Source organism: Chinchilla lanigera, unplaced genomic scaffold, assembly GCF_000276665.1.
Source record: "Chinchilla lanigera isolate Chin_1 unplaced genomic scaffold, ChiLan1.0 scaffold00025, whole genome shotgun sequence".
Lineage (NCBI taxonomy): Eukaryota > Metazoa > Chordata > Mammalia > Rodentia > Chinchillidae > Chinchilla > Chinchilla lanigera.
The window spans coordinates 24,320,304-24,332,302 of record NW_004955426.1 but is presented as its reverse complement, the minus strand read 5'-3'; the positions used below and the strand labels follow the sequence as shown (position 1 = coordinate 24,332,302).

General features: G+C 37.0%; 1 pseudogene; it reads right to left on the bottom strand.

Annotated features, from left to right (window-relative positions):
- Nucleotides 1–8,690: 8,690 nt before the first annotated feature.
- LOC102011563 lies at nucleotides 8,691–9,988 on the bottom strand (annotated as a pseudogene).
- Nucleotides 9,989–11,999: the final 2,011 nt, after the last annotated feature.

Here is an 11,999-nt window from a genome sequence, read left to right as displayed (position 1 = left end):
GACATAGCTCCAGTTGATTTGATCTCCTTTACTAAGTTACCAGTACTGAGTTATGTCACTAATTATCAGTATGCTTGTATTGAAGCATTTGGTTCTCTCTTATTTAGACAGACCTTCCTATTTCCGTATAGGCATTTTAATTTATGACTCTTCTTTGCTCACTAAATTTGGAAAGTTGCCTACCCGACAGCACTACCAGCTTAATGGTAGTTCTGAGCATTCTCATGGTTTCTTGGTTCTAAATGGTGTCAACTATATCTTTGAATTCACTAGGTGAATTTCTTCAAGAAATTTTTGAAAAATCTGTTTCTGAAGATCAGAATGTACAGTGGGCAATATGTAACCTGCATGCAAACAAAAGATGGTGTCATATTTCCATAGAAACCCATGAAAAATAAGAAAGGGCCAGCATCTCTAGGACTCTTGCTATATTAGTTACTAGTTCTTTGATCTTTTTGCAGTGAAGTGGCCTTGTAGTTAGAGCAATAATTTGGAAGAAACGACGTAGAAATACAATGAGGTAAGGAATGTGAGCCGATGCACTGGCCCTTCCGACTATGTTGAATTGCAGGCTTCACTCACTCCTTTTTAATATCAGTTAACATCACCTGTCCAAATGTTCTTCTTTTCTCAACCATCACACCATTTTCTCCATTCCCTCTAGATTACTTGCACAGTTATCTAAGGCCAACCTCCTGCTTTCAATCTTATCATATTCCAAATCCATTTCTAAACTATACCACGAATAATGTTTTTATAGGGTGTGATAGTCAGCTGATTGTATCTACTTGAGTAAGGAATGCCAACTAGCTGGACTCAGTGTACTTCTGGGTATGGAAGACCCACACTAGAGAAGATTCTCACCAGAACGGTATAAAAGGGGAACAAAGGAAGGATTGTTTCTGTTTCTTCAAAGGAGTGCCCGCCTTTGCTTTTACCTTGTATGTTGTCTCCTGGCGTATAGCACAGACTCTTCACCTTCCATCACAGACCCTTCAGCCTCCTGATACGGACTCCCAAGGGACACTAGAGTGCGCTCTGAGTGTTTGACTGGATCCTTTCAATCTCCAGCACGCAGACAGACCTTTTACACATACCTGACCCTGTGGGAGCCTTTGTAATCCAATCTCGTAAATTCTTATATGTTTGTATATCTTGTACTAAATCTGATTCACTAATAAGCACTGACTGATACATAGGGTTTTCATGGAGGCCTTCTAATTCTCTGTTCTCTCCACTCAGCCTCTCCAGCCTCAACCTACTGTCCATTCAAGAGCTCTGTGTTTCTTAATTATCAAAGCTGCAGTCAAGACTGTTCTTCCCCTCATTTCTTCCAGGACTTTGAACTGCCTATTCTCTTGTCTGTAACACGATCTCCATCTCTCTTCCCTGGGACAACCTCCACTTGTTCCACAGTTCTACCTTCTGAGGAGGCTTCCTTGTAAATGTGTTAACTAGCCTGGCTTTCTGCTCCCATAGTATTTTGCATTCGTGTATCTGATTCCTTTTCTCTTTCCCCACCAGAAGATGGAGAGAAGTAGAAGGTAAGAAATATTCAGGGAGAAGTTCTTATTATAAATGTAAACTTCAGAAACTGGTAGGGGAAAGGATTTGGAAGTAATAGTCTTCACAAACAACTGGATGACCTCTAATCATAGTTGAGGCTCAGGAAATTGAGTTTACAGTCTTCCTGGAAATGTGACCTGTCTGTTCTGAGCAGTGGGAAGGACCGATCCACATACTGTGTTACATCCTTCATCACATTTTTTAGAACATTTTATCACCTGCTGATTGTTTTGAAATGTTTTGCTTGCTTTCCTCAATCACTTTATGCTCCTTGTAGCAGAGGACTTCATCTCTCTGTCTACCAGAGATATCAAAGGAAGATTCCATAGTTGGAACTGATTCCATTTTCAGCAATTACAGTAATCCCATATGAACCTGTTGATAAAGTGGCCACAGTGTGATAATCAGTGAAATAGAAATAATTTTACCTGAGAAATGCAGTTTGGGTAAGGATTATAAAACATTTAAAATTTTTATTGGAAAAAATGGAAAAAGATATAGTATTGCTAAATTGTGTATATTAGAGTTAAAACATGATTTAAATATCTTTCCAGAATTTTGACTCATGTAGCCTAATAATGACGTCATCCTGAGTGTTGCTAGAACTTTTCTGGAATGACTGCATATGGATCCACTGACCCACATATTTGATCATGAATATTATTTTTCACTTACAGGAACCAAGTATCTTTGGAGAGTAGCTGAGTCCACATTTCAGGGCAAGGAAAAATCAGTACATCTGAAAAATATCATTTTGTTAGAAATTAAGAGTGCTTTCCTAATTCCTGTAGAGTTATGTAAAGTTATTCTTGTTTTCATTGGAAATTTTGTGAATTCCTACCAGGCTCACAATGGGAGCACAAGGCTAGTGCATTTTCTTCTGTGACGGTGGCTCCCATTTTGTCAGAGGTGACGGCTTCCCCCGCTTTAGCCTTGTATTTCAAGTGGTCCAGTCAACAGAGGCACTCACTGCAGCTCGAGTTGTCACTCCAGGTGCTATCAGTGCAGCATTTAAAAAGTCTCAGCTCATTAATTTTCATGGTATTTCACATCTGGTTTATGGGAAACAGTCACCCCTCCCCTCCCCTGAATACTCCAAGAGTACTGATTGCCCAATGCAACCATTTCTCCTTTATTTCTATTGCTACAGCAGCCAGCTGGCTGAGCTTCCTGTTAACTTTCCTGACAGCTGTTAGGAGTTAGCCACAGTCACCTAACTACAGACAGCACAAAGCCGCCGCTGAGAAATACCACTGAGACTGCGCTTTCTTGTCTCATGGCAGAGGGGGAAAGTGCATTCCTTCTTTCCTCTGCTGTGTTAGATGGAGCTCAGACCACAACTGTCTTTCAAGAGCTGCTTCTCATACAAGTCACTGATCTTTTTTGTGTCTGAACTTAGTTCTGTCGTGGAATCTCATACAGTTAGTGGCCATAAGACAGATGATGATGCTTATGTCCCCAAAGGTTTGTATACTCAAGCTGTCTGACTCACATGACTAAAATTCAATGCTTACCAGGAGATCAACTAAAGTGGGTACTGAGACTGTACACATATGTGACCTCTCTGTGTGTCTCAGTTTTCTCGCAACATAATACCTCGGTTCCAAAAGTGGTTGTTCCAAAAGACATGGAAAGAAGTCCCAAGATTTTTAAAACTCAGCCCTGAAGGTCCCAAAGCTTCTCATTTCCACAACATTCTACTGGTCAATCAGCCACTAAGGCCAATTGAGATACGCGGGTAAATGGCTTAGATGTCTCCTCTTAACAGACTAAGTAGCAAAAAAAAAATTGCATCTACCTTTAAGGTACTACATTAATAACATGAAACATTTCTGCGAAGATTCATTTTAAAAAGTGAGTGTTTTCAGAAATCATTTTTCTACATTTAACTCATTCTATATACAGAAGTTTAATAATTGATCATTAATTAAATTGCAATTAATAGTATTATTCATAACAAATAATCCTTATGGCACTTATAACTTTATATCAGCAGAAACTAAAATGCAGAGACATAAAATAATACAAATGAAGTACAAAGAGCCAGTGTGAAGACCTTGTGATTGGTAACCCGGTTTGAAAATTTTGTGTAAAACATTGGAATAAGTGCTTTGTCTAGCTATCTCCTTCCTTCCTCATAAAACCCAGTGAAGTATGTTTTATTATTGTTCATACAATTACATAACTGTGCAATTTTATTGTTACATTTGTGAGGAAATAAAAACTTGCATTAATTGCTTTAAGTTGCAAAGATTTTTTTTAAAAAAGTTGAACTCTATTTAACATTCTAGGGCTGAACAGCAGGGCTCAATCCAGATCCCCACTGTACTGTTCTAAAGTTTATCTCAGATACCAGTCTATATGGTAGCAACATGATTAAGATGCTTGCTGTGAGCTTTTTAAATTAATACTGGCTTTTAATATCAATAAGCAAGGGGCTGGGGATTTAGCTCAGTGGCAAAGTGCCTGCCTGGCAAGCACAAGGTCGAGAGTTCAGTTCCCGGTACCGGAGAAAAACCAAAACCAAAAAAAAAAACCAAAAAAAAACAAATATCAATAAGCAAGTATTTTCTTATCGTTCTTTCTTATGAATAACAGACACCCTGAATTTTTTCAATACTTTCTATTATTTTTACTACATTTTGGATTACTTTTAGAAAATTTGCAATTACAGAAAAAAAAATCAATCACCCATTATGTCACTTTTAATTATTTATGCCTTGAACTTCTGTCCTTTTCTACATATTTCCTAAAATTAATTCACATTGCATTATCATTTTGTGACTACCTTTTGTTTACCATCTCAAAAACCTGTTCTAATATTATCAAAAGTGTTTCATAAACCTTTGTATTAAATAGCATAGTATTTCAATTAAAATAATTCTTATTTCTCTCTACTTCATTCATTAGATCATCTCATGTAAACTTTTTCAATATCATAATGTTATTCAATTTCATCATAAGCTATACTTTGCCCTTATAAAAATAAATCTGGCCAAGTGTGGTGGTGCATGCCTGCAATCCCAGCACTCAGGAGGCTGAGGTAGGAAGATCACTGGGAATTCAAGGACAGCCTATGCTACAAAGTGAGTTCAAGGACAGCCTGAACTGCATAGTAAATCCTTGTCTCAAAAAAAGACAAAAAATTTCTGGTTGTGATGAGATTCTTTCAGGCATTTGGTGTTCTCACATGGTAACCTGCAGTACAGCACTACCTCCAATTAACTTTCAGGCTGCTGAAGCCTCACCAAGATTCTCCAATATATCCATGGCACATACTCAAGTCATCCAATCAATGAGAGAGCAAAATTTTGTCTTACAAGCTTTAAAACCATATAACCCACAACTGTTAGCTTTGTCACAGCCTGTGCAGCTCTCAAAGTTCCCTGGGAGGAAAGGACACAAGAGGGTGGAGAAATAAAGATAAGAGATAGAAAGCTGAGGTCAAGTGGAGCCCTCTCTCTCCAGATGGGAGGAAAGGAACTATTCAATCATTGTAGAGCATTTATTTATATATTTGGCAGGTTGGTGTCACCAGAAACCACTTTGCCTAGCAACCCATTGCTTGGCTTGTCTCTGGACTTGGTGTTCTCCGGACTGGAGCAGCTTGTACACATGGATTGCCTGGGGTGTTCTTTGTTTTTGGACCTGTGTTGCCTCACTCCCACATGTGTAATGAATTGTAATCAATTGCCAGCTTTATTAGTCCCTACAAAAGACACTTAGAAAGACACAGTCAAAAATTCTAAAGGGGGAAGGGGAAAGAAAGGAAGGGATAAGAAAAAAAGAGAGTAGAAAGGAAAAATGGTTAACAAAGCTCTTGTAAATAAAGAAGGGAAGTGAGATTGAAGGAAGAGGTGTGGGAAAAGAAATCAAGATATAATATGTACAGGTACAAATGCCCTATGATGAATGTGATCGTTATGTATATCTGAAATGTACTAATAAAATTAATTTTTAAAAAAGACATAAACAAACATAAAGACTTGTGATGCAAATATCACAAAGCAAACACATTCTTCATTTTAAAATGATAGCAACTCAGTAATATGCAATCTTTTTCATTATAGACTCTGCTTTTAACACTTCCACTGGCCCTGACTTTGACTGAGGAGCATATGTATCAGGTTGATTTTTATCTTCTGTCTAGGTAACAAAGCTAGTAAAAAAATCTGCTTTCCAAATACTGCCTCAGAGTTCTTGCTGAAATTTGATCGCTAATATTCTGGGAAACAAAAACATCATCAAAAATAAATCAGAAAGAAAGTCTCTGTTACAAGAACTAGGGATTGTTAATGGGATAAATGGATGTCTTAGGGCCAATTGCAAGGACAGCTGGTTTTACAACCAGAGGGTAGAATGTCAGCAATTCTATTTAAAAATCCATTCTGAAGTTCACAGTGTTACTCACCCAGTTCCTTTGAGTACAAATGTGAATAAGAAAATCGTGATCTTAAATCACACTGGCCAATTCATTTGATCTAATGATGAGCATTGTACTCTTCACATTTACTCTTACTGCATCTATTATTTTCTGTCATAATGTATGTGCTTATTTAAAAATAGACACAAATTAAGATATATTTTTGTTTTTAGTTCACTTTGCATTTAATTATTTTCTCTTGCTGTAGACCACTAAGTTCATGAGTTTTAAAATTGTGTTTATGTTGTGTATATTCAGCAGCATTTAGTTCCTATGATTATTATTAATAAAAATAATATTTGTTTCACGCTTATAGCTTAGCATCAGAAAATTATAAGCTTTCTATCAAATATTCCACTCACAACCATACAAAGTAGATAATATTAGCTGTTGTAACAGATAAGTTAACTGCAGACTAGAGAGGTTAAGAAACTTGGCTAAAGTCACCCAGGAAGTAATACAGTTCTATCTAAATACAAGGTCTATCTTTTATTCAACATTTGTGAAGATGTGAAATAAGTATTTGATATAATAATATTTACATTCTTATGCCACTTTTATTACTGATATAATAAAATATTGATTTCCATTATATAAATGACATTTTTAATGGAAAATTTATAGGATACTAAAGTCTATCTCAATTTATAGATACATAAAGTTGGATTTATGTCTTTAAAAAGTATTTCACATATCCAAATTCAAAAGAATATTTTCCTATTGGGCCAGTATATTTTTAATGATACAATATTATAATTACCAGTATGTCATATGTAGTTTTAGTGGTTGTTTCAGATGAATTACTTGTAAATAGTTTGTTACTTGTTCATTTATATTGTATTTGAAAGGGAGGCAATTTAGAATTTTAGAGCTCTCAAAAATCTATTGTCTATATATTAATCTAAACTGAAAATAATTTGTTGTGCTTGTGTCTGAGCTAAGTGTACCTTTACTGTTAGAGGAAAGCAAGGGTGGGAATTAGAATACCAGCCTGTCCACTGACCCCAGATGAGTTTTAAAAATATAGAGTGAGACTATAAATCATTGATGAGGGAACTGGGTTTTTACAAAATATAATCTACTTTCAGCCCACTGAAAATAAAGACACATAGATCCAAAAATATGGCAATAAAATTAATATCAATATAAATCAAAACTGCTTCAGTAATTTTCATGCTGCCAAGTTCTAACAGCTTCTAATACTATAGAATTCAAGAAGTACTGATCATCTTCCTTAACTATGACAATGTTATAGGCACTAGGAGAAGTTTCCTAGAACTTCTTAAATTTCGAAGGTAGCTATGGTAATGTACACTACCTCTATGAGTATATAATCTAATGGAAACAATAATACTTAGCAAAGCTAGAGTTCACCATCTGCATTTATTGACACAATAGTCTGGAGAGGAAATAGATGTAGGCAAAAATGTAAAATCCACTGAGGTCCTACAAATCATTTACAATAGGCTAGATGTTTTAGTAGAGGGAAAAACTTGATATTGATTAGATTATTAGCTAGCTAAAGATGACAAGAGAAAACTTGAATTTATCTATAATTTTTATTTTCTGTATTGTTTCTGTCAAATTTGAGGAAAGTTTCATAAAATGTGTGAGAGAACTGTTTCATGTTTTTTACTCTCTGAAAGAATTTTTAAAAAGATTGACTATTCTTTCCCTAAATTTTCTATTTTTTTAATGTAAATATTTTCAAGGTTTTATTGCAAACCAGAATCGGCTTACCACACACAAAAAAAGTTGTGTGGTGGGGAGGAAGGATGTACATATTATAGCCATGTTAATTACATTAAAATGCTGATTTACATTACAAATAAGCCTGTAAGTTTAAGTATACTAGTGTTATAATCCAATGCACAGACTTTCTGTATACAATACACACAGTTATCAGGAATGAAGAAAAAAAAAACAACACATAAATAATGCCCATTTTACAGGTGACATTTTAAACAATGACAACACCAACGGCTGTGACCTGACATCTGGGGCATTGGTCCATTAAAAACCCTTTCTAAAAATAGAAATATTTGTAGCAGCAGTGCTGTCTTTAAGCATCTGGATACTAGTCAATGCAAGACCATTTCAATAAATTTTAATTAATAACTATATCTTACAAAAAAAAGTCTACACATAAATTTATCTTCCAAATATGGAAGAAACAACGTCCCACATTGTAGTGTCCCTCAAGTGTCACATTGATGCTTGTAACAAAATCCATCTGCGATCAGGCATTCCACACATGGTTCACATACTAAATCCACAAGGAAAACTAAAGAACTGAAATACTCTGCAATAGGAAAAGCTTTGGAGCTAACACAATCTCATCAGAAAAGGCACATTTCAGAATATTCGTTATCACAGCCCCAACAGACCTGGGGAGGAACCTTCTCAGACTAGCGTCTCCCTTCTACCAGGACTAACTTAATCACACCTGTCTGGGGCAGCGCTCTAATGCTCAATTCAGAGATAGCACCAGGTTGGGAGGAAGGATGAAAATGAAAACCTCATGAGCTCAAGAGAGGAGGATGTGCTCTTCGAAAAGTGTCTAGCAAACAGTGTGCAACAGGGCTGCCGAGCTTCCAGAGTCATGCAAATTCTCTTCAAGATGTCCCGTGGGCCTGCAGCTCCACCAAAAGGCTAAGTAAGACATTCACAGACACACACGTACAGCCCTTCACAACCAGCCCTAAGACTGCCCATGGAAAGAGTCCATGGGAGGTGCATAGGAGAAGCCGAAGAATGCCTCAGCCGCCTCCTTCACTCTGGCTGTAATGAGGATGCTGTCGGGGGACCTCCCAATGGAGCTGGGGACAGGCTCCTCAATAAACTTGGGATCGAAGTGCCGCAGGTCACTGGGTCCGCTCACATTTGGGTTAAAAGGGGGAGTAATCTTCTTATTTATGAGATCATCCCAGTTAATTAGGAGAAGAAGACGTGACTCTTAATCTCCGTAAAGTCATCGTTGGCCCCGAGCCTCTTTGTTCTGTCTTTCTGCAGGAGCCCTTCCAGGAGGTGCCTCGCTGAATTTGTAATACTTGGTTTCAGCTGGAGGGGTTTGTTGAGGATGTTGTCATCTCAGCGGTGTTTCGGCTATAAAAGGGATGCAGGCCGTACAGCATCTCCTGCAGCACAGCTCCCAGGCACCACCAGTCCATGGCCCTATGTAAGGCTGCTTATGAAGCACTCGGGTGCAAGACACTCAGGTGTGCCGCAGAAGGTGGATGTTGTGCCATTATGTTCAATGTTCTCTTTGCAGAGCCGAAAGTCAGTGAGGACAATGTGCCCCTGGGAATCTAGCAAAATATTCTGTGGTTTTAAGTCTCTATACACGATGTTCAGAGAGCGCAGGTAACCCAAGGCACTGGCTATTTCAGCAGCATAGAACCGAGCCCATGGTTCTAGGAAGCAGCACTCCCTCTGGAGGTGGTAGAACAGCTCTCCACCGTTAATGTAGTCTAGGACAAAGTACAGTTTGTCGGCAGTCTGGAAAGAGTGGTGAAGCCACACCAAGAAAGGGTGTTTCACATTCTTCAGTAGAACATTCCGCTCTGACATGATGTGCTTCTCCTCCTTCTTTTTCAAGATTGCTTTCTTCTGTAAAACTTTGACTGCATAGAATGCTTCTTCTGCTTTGTGTCTTGCTAGAAGAACCTTTCCAAAACTGCCTTTTCCAATCACTTTCAGGAAGTGAAATTCAGATGGTTTAGCATGAGGATTGGATGACGGACCAAGGTTGATTTGCTGAGAAGGACTTGGTGGAGGAGAGGGGTTGGCATTCATAAGCTCAGGCTCCTGAGGTTGGGAGATTTTCAAAATGAACTGAACTTCGGGGTGTGTGCATGCATACGAGTTATTGGCAATCTTCTGAATAAAGTCGTTCAGGCCCATCCTCCTTTGCTTCACGAAAGCGATGAGGATCGCTACCGCTCCCCTCATTCTGGAGTAAGTGACAGCGCCTCTAGCAGCCTCGGTTTTCATGGTCATTGCCAGGAAGAGAAAACACAGACCCAACCAGAAGACCCGAGGCCGGCTAAGGCAGCACTGCCTTTCCTTAAATTTTCATAAGTTGCTTTCTGGTGCTCTCTATGCTGTACTTTAAAAAAAAACTATTTTGGATAAAATTCATCCAAAATCTTAGTAGCTATTGATTTCCATTGTCTGGCTTGTATTTTGCATTCCTTTATTTTCAACTTTTCATTGGTTTTATTTTTTTCTTGAAACATTTATTCTAAAACTCTGTATTCATAACACTCGGATAATTTATATCTTTTACTAGATGAGCTACACCTGCTACATTTTTTATTGTTTTTTGAGACCATTGAACTAATTTCTGCCTTTATATTTTTGTTTCTATTAAGCAAGTTGTTTCTTATTCCTGAATTCTGTTAGTTAACAATGCTTTTCTTTGACTGAATTCGAAATACGTCATTTTATGTTTCTAACTAGGTCAGTAACATGCAGCGTCTCTCCTCTTTGCCAGAGGAGGACATGGAGCATGGCAATTGCTCTCTGAACACTCATTCATCTCACTTTCCACATCTGGAATTTTAATTCTAATTTATAAACAAAGAATTCTTTAATATCATAGTGACTACATTATCTATGACACTTTATTCTATTTCACCTACCTTTGTTTCTTACATTTGTCTTCTTGTATTCTTGTTTTTCTTGTTGAAGTACTTCCTCTATTCATCATTTCAGTGAGATTTTTAGCTACCTAAGGTACATGCCTTGACTTTGTCATGAAAGGATCCAGCAATTATAAGAATTCTAGGGTGACTGCTAATTGCACTCAACCTTCATTGTCACCACTGAGAAGTCAGGTGTCATCCCAATTTCCCTTTCTTTGTAGATAAAGTTTCCTTACTGGCAAATGATATTCCAGAAGCAACTATTGTTATCTTTATCTTTGATGTTCTGATATATTTATATGCAGAATTATTTTATTTATACCTTGATATTCTATGTGCAATTTCTATCTGAAATAACATCCCTTTAAATTTCTGAAGAAATCTAAATGTCTCTTTCAATACTGCCTTCTTATCTACTCTTCTTTTCTCAGAATCTGGAATTCTTGAAAGGCATATGGTGGCATTCTAATTCCAGCTTCTATACTTTTTAAGAACTCTGTTTGCGAATCTAACAAGATATCTCTCTATATTGTCTTCAGTGCTATTATTCAATTTACTATTTTTCTTCATCTCTCTAGCATATATTTTTGTCTATTGATTTTTATTTCAAACTTAAAAATATATTTTATTCCCTGAATTTGAAATTCTTTTATTCTGTTTTGATTTGTGGCTGACTGCTTTTGTTCCCCTGAAATGTTTTTATTTAACTGTGATTCATTTCTTATCTCTATTAATGTACATGTACAATTTTCATACTACTGTATTTTTTCTATTTTCAAAGATTAATTTTCTATTTGTAAAACATGGTCTCTGTCTTTCATGACCTTAGTTTTCCTCAGATAGCATGGAATTTTAGTTTGAAAGATTCCTGAATTTTTTAATGTAACCCATGTTACTTAATCCGATTCTTCACAGCTACTGGTTTTTCAGTTGCTTCCAGTCAGCCAACTTCAGATACAGGTCTCAGATGGGCAGTTTGACTAGAGGCTTTATTTCTCCTTCTCCAGATTCAGTCCTCAACTTTCTCCCTTGATACTGGTCTATAGACTGTGATTTTAGTTTTGAGTCTGACACTATATCTCTTGACACATTTAAATAAAATGTCCATTTAATTTTTTAAAAATTTAGCCTATTCCAAAGGATTCTCTTAAGCAGAAAACAAGTAATATCTTGTCATTTTCTTCTACCATACTTTGTTGATCTTCCTTGTAAAGATGCTCATTGACTTCTGCTGAGAATCAAGACTGACCTCGCTTCATTGTCAGAAACAAGTATCTCAAAATCTCTCTCTCTCTCTCTCTCTCTCTCTCTCTCTCTCTGTCATTCTGTCTGTCTGTCTCTGTCTCTGTCTCTCTCTCTCTCTC